This window comes from Micropterus dolomieu, linkage group LG13 (genome assembly GCF_021292245.1).
Source record: "Micropterus dolomieu isolate WLL.071019.BEF.003 ecotype Adirondacks linkage group LG13, ASM2129224v1, whole genome shotgun sequence".
NCBI classification, from domain to species: Eukaryota; Metazoa; Chordata; class Actinopteri; order Centrarchiformes; family Centrarchidae; genus Micropterus; species Micropterus dolomieu.
The window spans coordinates 26,439,619-26,451,323 of NC_060162.1; the positions used below are offsets into that span (position 1 = coordinate 26,439,619).

The following is an 11,705-nucleotide window of genomic DNA, read 5'->3' on the forward strand; positions in this document are numbered from 1 at the left end:
TTTCAGAAGCATCTTCTGTTATATTTGTTGAAATTGTCTATACAGGGTTGTTCCTACATAGAGAAATTTTTGGCGCCCCCCAAAGAGGTTTTAGCGAGCGCCAAAGGAAAATCACCAGCACCAAGATGATCAGAAATGGAAAAGAGTTTCAAATATTCTCCTAATGTGTTTTAAATCAAACAGCTTTTGAGCAAGCAGAACATAAACTTAAATATGACGTCTTGACTTTCAGGTGTAACCTGTAAATATATTATTAGACTAACATATTACTTTACTTTTATACCTTTACTCATTCAGGTTGTGGATATATTTTGTTTATCAAATGGTCATAAATAACAAGAAAATGTATAGATTTCGGTCATAAAGAAACTCATTGCCTTTACTGTACGCATAATGATCATGCTTACTGTCGCGCGAAGTTTCCCCCCATTCTGAGCCAGGAAAAACCCTGCTATACACTCTGATAGCAATCAATAAATCAAATGCTCTGACACAAAAATGAAAAAGAAATCTGTTATCTGTGGCTGTCACAGGACTGTTACAAGCATGGCCAACTGGCTGGCCCACCTGCCTGTCTACCAACCTATCTGCGCGTGCAAAATTTAGCTGCCTACCCCAGGTTTAAGTTTCTTCAGTACCCACAGATCCCAAACAGCGTGATAGTGGGTCCTGTGTCACACATTTGCTGTTAGCCCCCCTCCCACAAATATGCATCATGTGAAATGTATAACATAGAATATGACAACACGTCTCAACAAATGACTAAAAACCAACTGACATGCAGTTATAGCCTGGGGCTTTTGGGGCAGTTGCCCACTTTGCAAGCGTTGACCACATTGACCTAAACATACCCAATCCCTACAGTGGAGCATAATACAGTACAATACAGTACATGACAGTCTCCAGCAAGGATTCTGAATGTTCTCTGGACTTTTGAATTATTGAATGAATTTGAGAATTATACTTTTTTTCTTTTATTTCAAGCATGAGGGGAGGAAGGTCTCAATATATTGTGTAAAAATAATAATACATCTCAAACCAATTAATATAACTATGTTGAATAAATAATAAATCAAACAAATGTAATTTTTAGAAATGTCCCACAACCGCCTTTGCATTTAAAGTGACTTAAAACCAAAAGCTGTCTCTTTTTGTTCCTTTTCATTTTTCTTTTTCACGGTGAGAGGTGGTTAAAAAAACCCAGCAGGCCTGTGAGTCTCCAGTGAGCCGATAACAACTGAGCAGGCACACTTCTATTGTCCTGGTATTAACCATTACTTACTTACTTACACACACACACACACACACACACACACGCAGGCACACGTCTTATTGTCCCGCTGAAAGCCTTTAGTCACAGTGCAAACACACACACACACACACACACACACACACACACACGCACGCTCATGTTCACAGACCTCTGGAAGGGTTTTAGACACGTGCAACTAGAAACCCTTTTGTTGTTGTGTGTGCGCGCGCGTGCGCGCGCGCATGTGTGCGTGTGTGTGTGTGTGTGCGCGCGCGTGGGCGTGTCTGTCCATTGTGGTCACCAAGAGATCCCCAAAATAACCTCTTTTGTGTGTGCGCGTAACAAGGCCTACACAGTGGGGAACTGCTGCAGCCTTGAGAGAAATATAAGAGTGTGTGACCGAAAAGTGTGTGTGCACGTGTGCGTGTCTGTGTGTGTGTGTAAAAGTATCACAGTAGGAGATGAGAGCTCCTTACACACTGTGGATCAAAGGCCCAACAAGGACTACATAAAGACTGTGTGTGTGCAGATGTTACACACACCCGCACCCCTTCCCCTGAACCTCCAATCTCTGATTTCTATTTCTTATTTTCTCTCTGTCTGGACGACCGAGCAAAGTATTATTATGGATTTGTATTGCAGGGGAACAAGCACTCACTTGCTTAACACACACACACACAGTGTTGAAGGGTGAGCGAGCACACTGGGTGCGGTGAATAGAGAGCGAGAGTTAGTCACTCTTGTGTCTACTTCCTGTTGATCTTCATGGAGCTTTCTCTTCACAGGTATTGGATTTGTTAAGGTCACATGAGTCGGTATGAGGGAAATGATTATTGAAAACTAAAGAATGGCGACTCGGAATAAAAGGAGACCCTGGTAACGGCTCGAGGAAAGTTACAGACTAGAATCCCGTTAAACGTCAGCATTCCTTCAGCTTATAGTTGTGGAGGCACATCTCCTCACCTGAAATATGGAGCACCTCCTCTGACATCAGAAAAAAATATTAAACAGAAAAATAATATTAAGTTCATATTGTGGTAAGTCCAAACATAGCTTAGACTGAATGTATTGGAATTGCAATGCAACTTTGACTATTTGCACACAGTCACTTCATGCATCTTGGGCAGATCGTATAGCCATCTGATTAGGGCTGCACGATATTGGAAAAAACTAACATTGCAATATTTTTCTTTTCTGCTATATATATTGCGATATGACAAAATACGGGAAGTTTCACCAGATTACTTCAGTTGCTTTATATGAAAATAAGCATCCTAAAAGAATTGATCAACTGAAAGAATAATATTGGGATTGCTGGTTCACTGTGCATGCAGTGCCTGCCCGTCACTCAGTAGTTACAAGAATTCTTAAATCAGAGTAAATGATGTTACATCAGACGAACTTCTCTTGTAGATTAGACATTGAAAATGAGAACTTTCCAAGTTTTCGTTTTTTTATCAAGCAGCAAAAAAGTTGAGGTGGTTAGTTTGACTTGCTTGACATTGCACTGTTCTGCGATGTGACTATTGCGCAAGAGCACATTGCGATGACGATGCTCTGCCGATATATTGTGCAGCCCTACATCTGATCTCAAAAGAGTTAACGTAAATGCCTCCAAGAAGCACTCACTGGTCTGTCCCCTCTGATAAGAAACCATCGCTCCCCCGGCCTCAAAGCGTCCGGAAAAAAGCAGTTCAGTGATTTCGACACACAGAATCATCCTGAAGCCGCACTGTAGCATTTATCCGATCCCTCATTAGTTCAACCACTGAATTATCTGTGTGGGTGAGAGATCATTGATCTATATGGGTGAGGGAGTGTGAGTGAGAGCCCATGAAGATGCTAAAACCTCGTTTGTAGTTCCTGAATATAATTCATCTATGTGTTGGTGTTCATTTATGGATGGCTGGTAGCTCGCTAGATGTTACTGCTACATGTTAATTGTTGTAAACTGAACTAAAGTGCACAATTATTATTACGTCACGTTATTCTTATTCTGGCAGTTCTCAGCTCCAGGCGCATTGGCACTACCACTGGACAAGATATACATACAGTACCTTTTTTCTTCCGTCAGCTGTGTTTGTTTCTCAGTCCATCTTCAAAGCTCAGGAGTCCCCTCCCCCAATATTTCCATACTATGTCCTGGTGCTTTTTATAACGAGATTGCTAAAGGCCAGCTGTCATTTGGAAGAAGGCCCAGCGACCGGCTCTGATAAATGGATTATAGATGGCATCCATCCCCGGGCCAGACTGGGCCAGTAGATAACAGAATTAGAGATGGACTCCCAACCAGAATCACTAAAAAGTTGAGATTTACAGAGAGAAAGAGAAAGTACAGAGAGGGGGAGAGAGACTGAGTCATATAGATGGAAGGGGTATCTGCAGGTCTCAGGTTCTGTCACACCTTCTGACGCCTGATTGGATGGACATCCCATGCTGCGCTCTCATTGGTGTTCACTTCTGATATTCGAAATGGAATAAACATGGCAGCTTCTCTGGAAACATTGTAAAATTATCCTCAAAATGCACCACAACCAATTTCTAAATACAGTAAAGGTGAGGGGAGAAACAGGCTGTGTAGCTGCAGAAACACTTGGGTTTCATCATGATAACAGTGACTGACAGATCCGGCACCAAATTTACAAGTTGAGTTGAATCTTCGGATGTTTTCGAGACCACAATCCTGAACTGAGCTTATGAGATTTAGTCTATGCGTGATCGACAGAAAATTGCTAAAACAGTTTTACTTACACTTCATTTAAAAACATGACTTATAGCTAGGGATGGGTACAGAAACCCGGTATTAAACGGGCCCTGGTGCTAAATTATTAAAGGCAGCAATATTGATAAGCACTGACGTTACCGGTTCTTTTAGCTGTACTTTTTATTTTTATCACGCTGCAGCTTCTGTGTCAATGCTTAGCCCACACACACACACACACACACACACACACACACACACACTTTAAACTGCTTTGTCCGCTGTCTATCATTCCCCACTGCTGCGTTTTAAACAAGCATTAGCTCGGCTAATGGGAAATTACTACAAACAAGCTAAAACTAAAACTGGATCTGTCTGTAGTCTAGCAATGTACCTTAAAGTTGGCAAATTCTTGTAAACTTCAGACAAACCTGCCCTCCTTTTCCTGCCATCACCTGCAGGCAGTGAATCACAGCAGCAGCAGAGGGAGGAGGAGGAGGAGGACAGGATGAGGGTTTGATAAGGACTGATGTTTTTCAATCTTACTAAACATCACTCAGTATTTTAATGTAAGGAATGATTTATTTTCTTGACATCTTACATTTGTTTCCAGTGAGATATTATTGAGCTTTTATAGTGACTTTGCTAATATAAACTTTACTGTTGCTGCTCTAAAACATTTAGTTATATTTAAAATATAAATTATTAAGTAGTAGAGTATTTTTTAACAGATAATACAATTTACAAATTGACTAAAAAGCTTGAGACAATTTCATCAACACAGTGTCTCATTTTAAAACGCTGATGCATTCATCTGGGTTGCCTTCAATTATTACCATGAACTCTCCATGAACACAGGTGCAGCTTTAAAGGTGCATCTCAAAAAATTATTATAATGATGAAATATATTGAAATATATTAGAATTATAGAATTAGGGCTGTCGCCAACTAAGGATTTACATAGTCAAATCAGATTTGCCAAGTCTTGCCCCTTCATTGAGAACTTCATCCACGTCGCGGTGCTATTCCAAGTCCAGTTTAAAGAATATATGATATTCTTTTATGTGTTTCAACAATGGTGATAAATGATTCCAGCGAGGTGCACGCACAACTCTGCCCAACACCGGCACAGCTGGTGCTCTGTCTCCCATCCTCTTCTACTACACCAGACCTCTGCAATGATTCAACTGTGAGATTAGCAGTCCAATCAGGCTCCTTCTATCGAAGCATCGAATCTTCGACTATTCGGGGTTACCCCTATCTAGAATAAAGAATTTAAAATACAAACATTTTGACCTGAGCTCTAATCAGCTAATTAACTCAAAAATACCTGCAAAAGTTTCCTGAGCCTTTAATCTCTCAGTCTGGTTCTGGTGCTCACAATGAACTTTTCCACGACATTCCTGTGTTTTGAGATGCACCTGTATGAGCAGGAGAACAGGCTTATTGGAATTTGCTTCCCTGGGTGAGCCCACGTATGAAATGTCATAACCATCTGACTGGTGAAGATCTGCAGAAAGAAATTTGGGGTCGAAAAACTACTGCCACCTCTTCTGTATGTTTACAGGGAAAATTAAAAAACAAAGTTTCCAAAGGTATCAAATAAGACAGCATATATGTTAAAAAGAACTAATGAGCACTGGTAATAACTTTCCATTTCACTCAGTGGTGCAGCCATAAGAAATAAGACATTTTAAGGCAGATGCCCTGAACTTTCATCATTTGTGAAATGAGAGGTTTTCTTCGTTTCAGTCGTCAGGTGGCATCAATTCCTGTCTGTGTACCTGCTTCCTCTTGGCCTGTGTGGACAGACTGATTGATTTTTGAAGTCTATCGATCTGCTTCCTTCACAACCAGCAGATCTATTTTAATGACATTGTATCTAAATCCTATTTGTTGGCCAACCTGCTCCCAAACATAATCCAATAACCTAAAGAGGGGGACGGACGAGCTCCCCTCTCTGCTTGCCTCAGCTCAGCTAAATCTTCATAAAAACCATGGGTGGATCAGGATAAAAAGGCTTTCTGGCTGAAATTACATTATCCATATAGGAAGGAATATATTTAAAAAAGTCAGGATGGTGTAATTCAACAACCTGTGGAGTCCATGCAATCACTGCAAAAATATGGATGTCATAAAAAAGTAGAAAATAACTGAAATGTTACTGAGCAGAAGTCTTTAAACAAAAGGTATTTATTTTACTGTATTAACATAGTTATATTTTAAAGTTTGCATTAAGTTTTGAGATGATTTTTGTTTTTAACGCAACATAATTTAAAGATTTTTTTAAAGTTTGAATGACAGAATGATGACAAATAGTGAGCGGGGAGAATAAAAAAACACAAGGAGTGATGGTGTGAGAGAGGGAGGGAAAGGATGAAACGTAATAAGGAATAAATTAAAAGATTAGAGAAAATGTGAAGACAGGTGCAAATGAAGAAGAAGGTAATGAAGGAAACAATGAGAGAAAAGGTGAAATGGGAAGAACAAATACTGGTAGGATGGGAGAGAGAAAAGCTACTAGAAAGGAAAATAAACTAAAGACAGTAAAGAAGACATTTCATATGTGGGCTCACCCAGGGAAACAAATTCCAATAAGCCCGTTCTCCTGCTCATACAGGTGCATCTCAAAACACAGGAATGTCGTGGAAAAGTTCACTGTGAGCACCAGAACCAGACAGAGATTAAAGGCTCAGGAAACCTTTGCATGTGTTTTTGAGTTAATTAGCTGATTAGAGCTCAGGTCAAAATGTTTGTATTTTAAATTCTTTATTCTAGATAGGGGTGACCCCGAATAGTTGAAGATTATTTGTAAAAGCAATTAAAGAGCAACCAAGTGGATTAAACGAGTTAGCAAACACTACCTGGTGGAAAAGTAAAAATTAGGACAGTTTAACAGTTCTCCTAAAGTTAGGAGAGTTTATTAAAGATTTTACTATAAGTTAGGATGCTTCTGTAATACACTTTTCTTATCTAAAGTTCGGAAAGGAATATTGACTTAGGAACTGTTAATCTGTAATGGCCTTTCTCCTAAATCAGTTCCTAACCCTTATTACCATAGTTACCAAGAAGTTAGGATAGGATCTGCAGGTTAGGAAGTTTCTGTAATACGGCCCCAGGGGTCTAAATTTAGTTCTTTACCCCCCAAAAAGTCCCTGCTCACAGGGTAGTACTTTCCAAAAGTACCGTTACTTTTGGAGGGGTGGGGCTCGCCCTGCAGTGAATTTCTGAATGGGCGAGTAGGCCACTGGCATTAAATCGAGCATGTCAGGTGTTTGTCTATGACTGCTCCTCGTTCCAACCGTTGTTTGTAACCCAATAAATCACAGTCAACAGCAACAACAACAGTCAAATAGCACACAAGTCTCGCTAATGTCGGCCTGAGACCGTACGTTTGGCATTCAAACGCGCAGCGGTGTGTTTACAGCGAACAGCTGATGGAGTTACGCTAAATACTGCGACCGAAGCTGTTTTAAGTTTTCGTCAGTCAGGAGGTTTCTACACGGAGCTGAAGTCGGCGTCCCCCTCTCCAAAACAAACGGAGAAGCTGATTACAGCAGGTAATAAAGCTTGTTAAACATCCCGTAACTCCAACGCTCAGCCGACACAGACGGGAGTTGCGTTGTCTCAGCTCTTGTTGGCTGGAAATGTTTTAATAACCTTCCAAAAGATTTTATTTTTGTGTTGCTTTCTCTGTGCCGGAGTTCTTTAAAGAGCTTGATGGCTTAGGCTAATCAAGTATGTTATTAAATTTGTACCAAACTGTATCGTGTGTCTCTTCATTATACTCCCACATCAACTGTAAGCCTTTCTGCTAGTTGAGTTTGCTTCATTCATTCTGGTTAGTGTTTACATTCCAACTCTGCCTAATGTGCAGGAAGCACAGGAAATGCTCGCCGACCAGATACTGTGTGTGGAGTGGTCGAACCTGGACTCCTAAGTTACTGTCCTCTGTAACTTTAAGAAAGGAAATCTAAGCCATAAACTCCCCAGAAGCCCGACCACAGGGGAGAGCATTCTGGATCACTGCTACACAACAATCAACGATGCCTAACACGCCGCCCCCCGCGCTCCACTGGGACACTCTGTGGCTCAGGAGGTAGAGTGGGTTGCCCATTAATTGGAAGATTGGAGGTTCAATCCCCAGCTCCTCCAGGCTGCATGTCGAAGTGTCCTTGGGCAAGATACTGAACCCTGAATTGCCCCCAATGGCTGCTCCATCGATGTGAAGTTTCCATTCTGAAATTTTAGGCTCAGACTATAAATGTGTGTAAATGGGTGAATGTGAAGTAGTGTAAAAGCGTTTTGAGTGGTCGGAACACTAGAAAGGCGCTATACAAATACAAACCATTTACCACGTATTGGTCCACCGGATTCCTGCATACAGGTAGAAATTAAATCTCTGTAAACCTGTAGTGGGGATATTATAGCAATGGACCAGTGAAGCTATGCAGGACCTTCAGGCATGCTGGGACTGTGCTGACTGGGATGTTTTTAGAACTTACCATCATGCACCAGGGTGAGTTATAACAATTACAACCCCTGGTTCACAGCAAAGCTCTGACAGCTAAGGTTGGAAAAGGAAGAAGCGTTTAGGAGTAGAGGCGGGGCCTTGTATAGGTAGTCAAAGTGCAGGCTTAGCAAGGCGGTGCGAGAAGCTAAACGACTGTATTCAGAGAGACTACAACGCCGGTTCTCAGCCAACGACTGCTTCTGACTGGAGGGGGCTCAGACAGATCACAAACTACAAACCCAAAGCGCCCCACTCCATTAACCACACCCCCATTACTGACCCTTTCCTGGACCCCCTGCAGTTCGCCTTCAGAGCCAACAGGTATGTATGACGATGCAGTAAACATGGCCCTTCACTTCATCCTCCACCATCCTGCACCACAATACCTAAGCATATTCCTTGTATGTATAAACCTACTTGACATTAAACCTGATTCTGAAAGGAGAGGGAGGAAAAAAAGGACTACAAAGAGGATGAGGTGAAGCAGAAAAATGAGAAACAAAGACAAAAAGAGAGAAAGAAGAGCAGAGTGGATTTCTTTGTTTGAACACTAATCAATATAGCAGCGCGCACACACACACACACACACACACACACACGATTGGGGTCAGCTCTTTTCCAGTTAACTAAGTTCAAAACAACCTGCTGTCATGTAGATTAGAAAAGCTTTTTATTTATCCTCGGTAATTCATTTAGAGACAATTTAAACAAATAAAAGTGTTTTGTTTTTTGCACAAATACAGAAAGTTTTTTAGATGTTTTTATAGTTTATCCACATCGTGATTGAAATCAAACTTTATTCAAACAGGGAGAAAGAGATTTACATGCAGTTCCCGGGCGACCTTGTGAAAGCCATTGCTGAAGTTGTACGATCACGCCAGCTGCCGTTCAGATTTTGATGCACGTGCCAAACAAGGCGAAGACAGACTTCCATCATCATTTATATAACCAATAAAAACTGCATTATATTACACTCATTATATTAAATAAGTCTTGTTGAATGTGTGACGTTACCAAAGAAGACCTAACATGATAAAACCCTTTCCATAATAGGTTTTTATAGAAATATATAAAAAGATTACGACCACTTAAAATTTGAGGTAGTTTCACAGTACATTATCAGTCACTTCACAGGATACTGTCAAACATTGACAATTTCCTCATATTTGATCTTTCACATCCATGACTCATATACATATCTACAGTGGATTAAAACAATGTGAGGAATCTGAACTGCAGATGTAAAACTCCTGCTACAATCACACTGACAGCAGTAAGCCTCTGTCATGACACACTTAGAGCAATGGGTTTCAAAAGTTCATTTGGAACTCCCAAAGCGAAAGTCTGTTTCTCTCTGCTAGTGTTTTCTCACATAGACTTACTTGCGGTTTGGGAAGTCCAGGTGAACTCGTGGGAGCCATTGTCGTAGTTGTGCGGTCATTTGGAGCGGGTGGTGGCATCAGACAGAGTGACATTCACTTCTTAGTATGCACATAATGTGTCAATCACGCTCTCCTTGGCCCCTCCCCTCACCAAAACAGTGACAGAAAGTTGAAACAGAAAACCACTGCCAACTTGCTTGTCAACCCTGTCTTCAGCATTTGGCCCCAAGTTCTTACCTACATCACACATTGTGTCCTTTCTCATAATACACCTGGGTCTTCAGCTAAAATGCCAATCCACTGTTTTTTTATCTTTGTCTTTCCTTTCTTTCCAATTCAATTTCAAATTATCTTAGATGCTTTAGTTAAATTTAAAATGTATGTATGTAAAAGTGCATGATATGGGGTCTGTATCCACACATTTTGAGTGCAAAAATGTTTTATGAATTGTGAAACATGAGGTGACTGAATGTATTTTGTGTCAAAGCAATGAAAAGTTACACAGAATACGCAGCTGGCCAATCACAGTGCAGCGTAGGACTCGCTCTAACTGAAGTCCGACACTTTCGTGGCTGCGCTCCATTGACTCTAATGCAAAATGAGTTTTTTCTAGTTTAGTAAGATCTGGTCAAACGCTGTTCCTGGGGCACTTGTAATAGTTACAGTCGCTACCCAGAGAAGTTAAAAGGAGAAGTAAGATTTATTCCCTTTTAAAACCTAAAACAAATCCAGAAAACTGTAGGCTGTGGCTTGTTCCTAATGTCATGTTAGTTAGCTAACACTAGCTAACTTACTACTGAATGTAACATTATAAAGTCCTACTGTTCTGCTTTTTAATGATTGTAAAAGTGAACAGAGACCTAACGTTACCCAGCTGTACAGGAACGGTGTTGATCCTTAATGTCGTTGTCCTCTTTCTCAATAGTCAGCTAATACGGTGGTTGACTTTTACTCTGTGATCGGTAACTGTTAGGCTTTAGCTTCTCTCTTTGTTTTTTCACGTCAGTTTGACAGCCTGAATACAAGCTTCAAACGTCTGTCTTCTTCTTTCTGAGATTGCTTTTTCCAAAAATTTGACAATATTTCTCCAAGGAGTGAAGTAACAGACAGTGGCAGTGCCGTGATAAAAGTTTGTCGGACTTAGTAACAGTAACTAAGGGGGTGTGGCTTAGCGAAGGGACAATTGCGATGAAAGTTGCAATGTTTTGGGGCATTTTTTTGTGATGAAATTGTTTAATTCTAATTTGGATGACAATACAATTCCACTGAAACCTAAGAGCAATAATTATCAATAACAGTAAATAGTAGTGAGTGTACAGCTTGTAGAACAGTGTAAATTTGCTGTCCCCTCAAAATAACACATCACACAGCCATTAATGTCTAAACTGCTGGCAACAAAAGTGAGTACACCCCTAAGTGAAAATGTCCTATAAAGAAAGTCCTATAAAAATGTATGTATGTATATATATACAGTGAGGAAAATAAGTATTTGAACACCCTGCTATTTTGCAAGTTCTCCCACTTAGAAATCATGGAGGGGTCTGAAATTGTCATCGTAGGTGCATGTCCACTGTGAGACATAATCTAAAAAAAATAATCCAGAAATCACAATGTATGATTTTTTAACTATTTATTTGTATGATACAGCTGCAAATAAGTATTTGAACACCTGAGAAAATCAATGTTAATATTTGGTACAGTAGCCTTTGTTTGCAATTACAGAGGTCAAACGTTTCCTGTAGTTTTTCACCAGGTTTGCACACACTGCAGGAGGGATTTTGGCCCACTCCTCCACACAGATCTTCTCTAGATCAGTCAGGTTTCTGGGCTGTCGCTGAGAAACACGGAGTTTGAGCT

General features: G+C 40.5%; 1 protein-coding gene across 4 annotated transcripts in view; it reads right to left on the reverse strand.

Annotated features, from left to right (window-relative positions):
- Positions 1-11,705, reverse strand: part of LOC123981550 (WD repeat-containing protein 7) — a 190,394-nt gene that overhangs the window by 35,816 nt on the left and 142,873 nt on the right. The gene's annotated exons all lie outside the window — the stretch shown is intronic.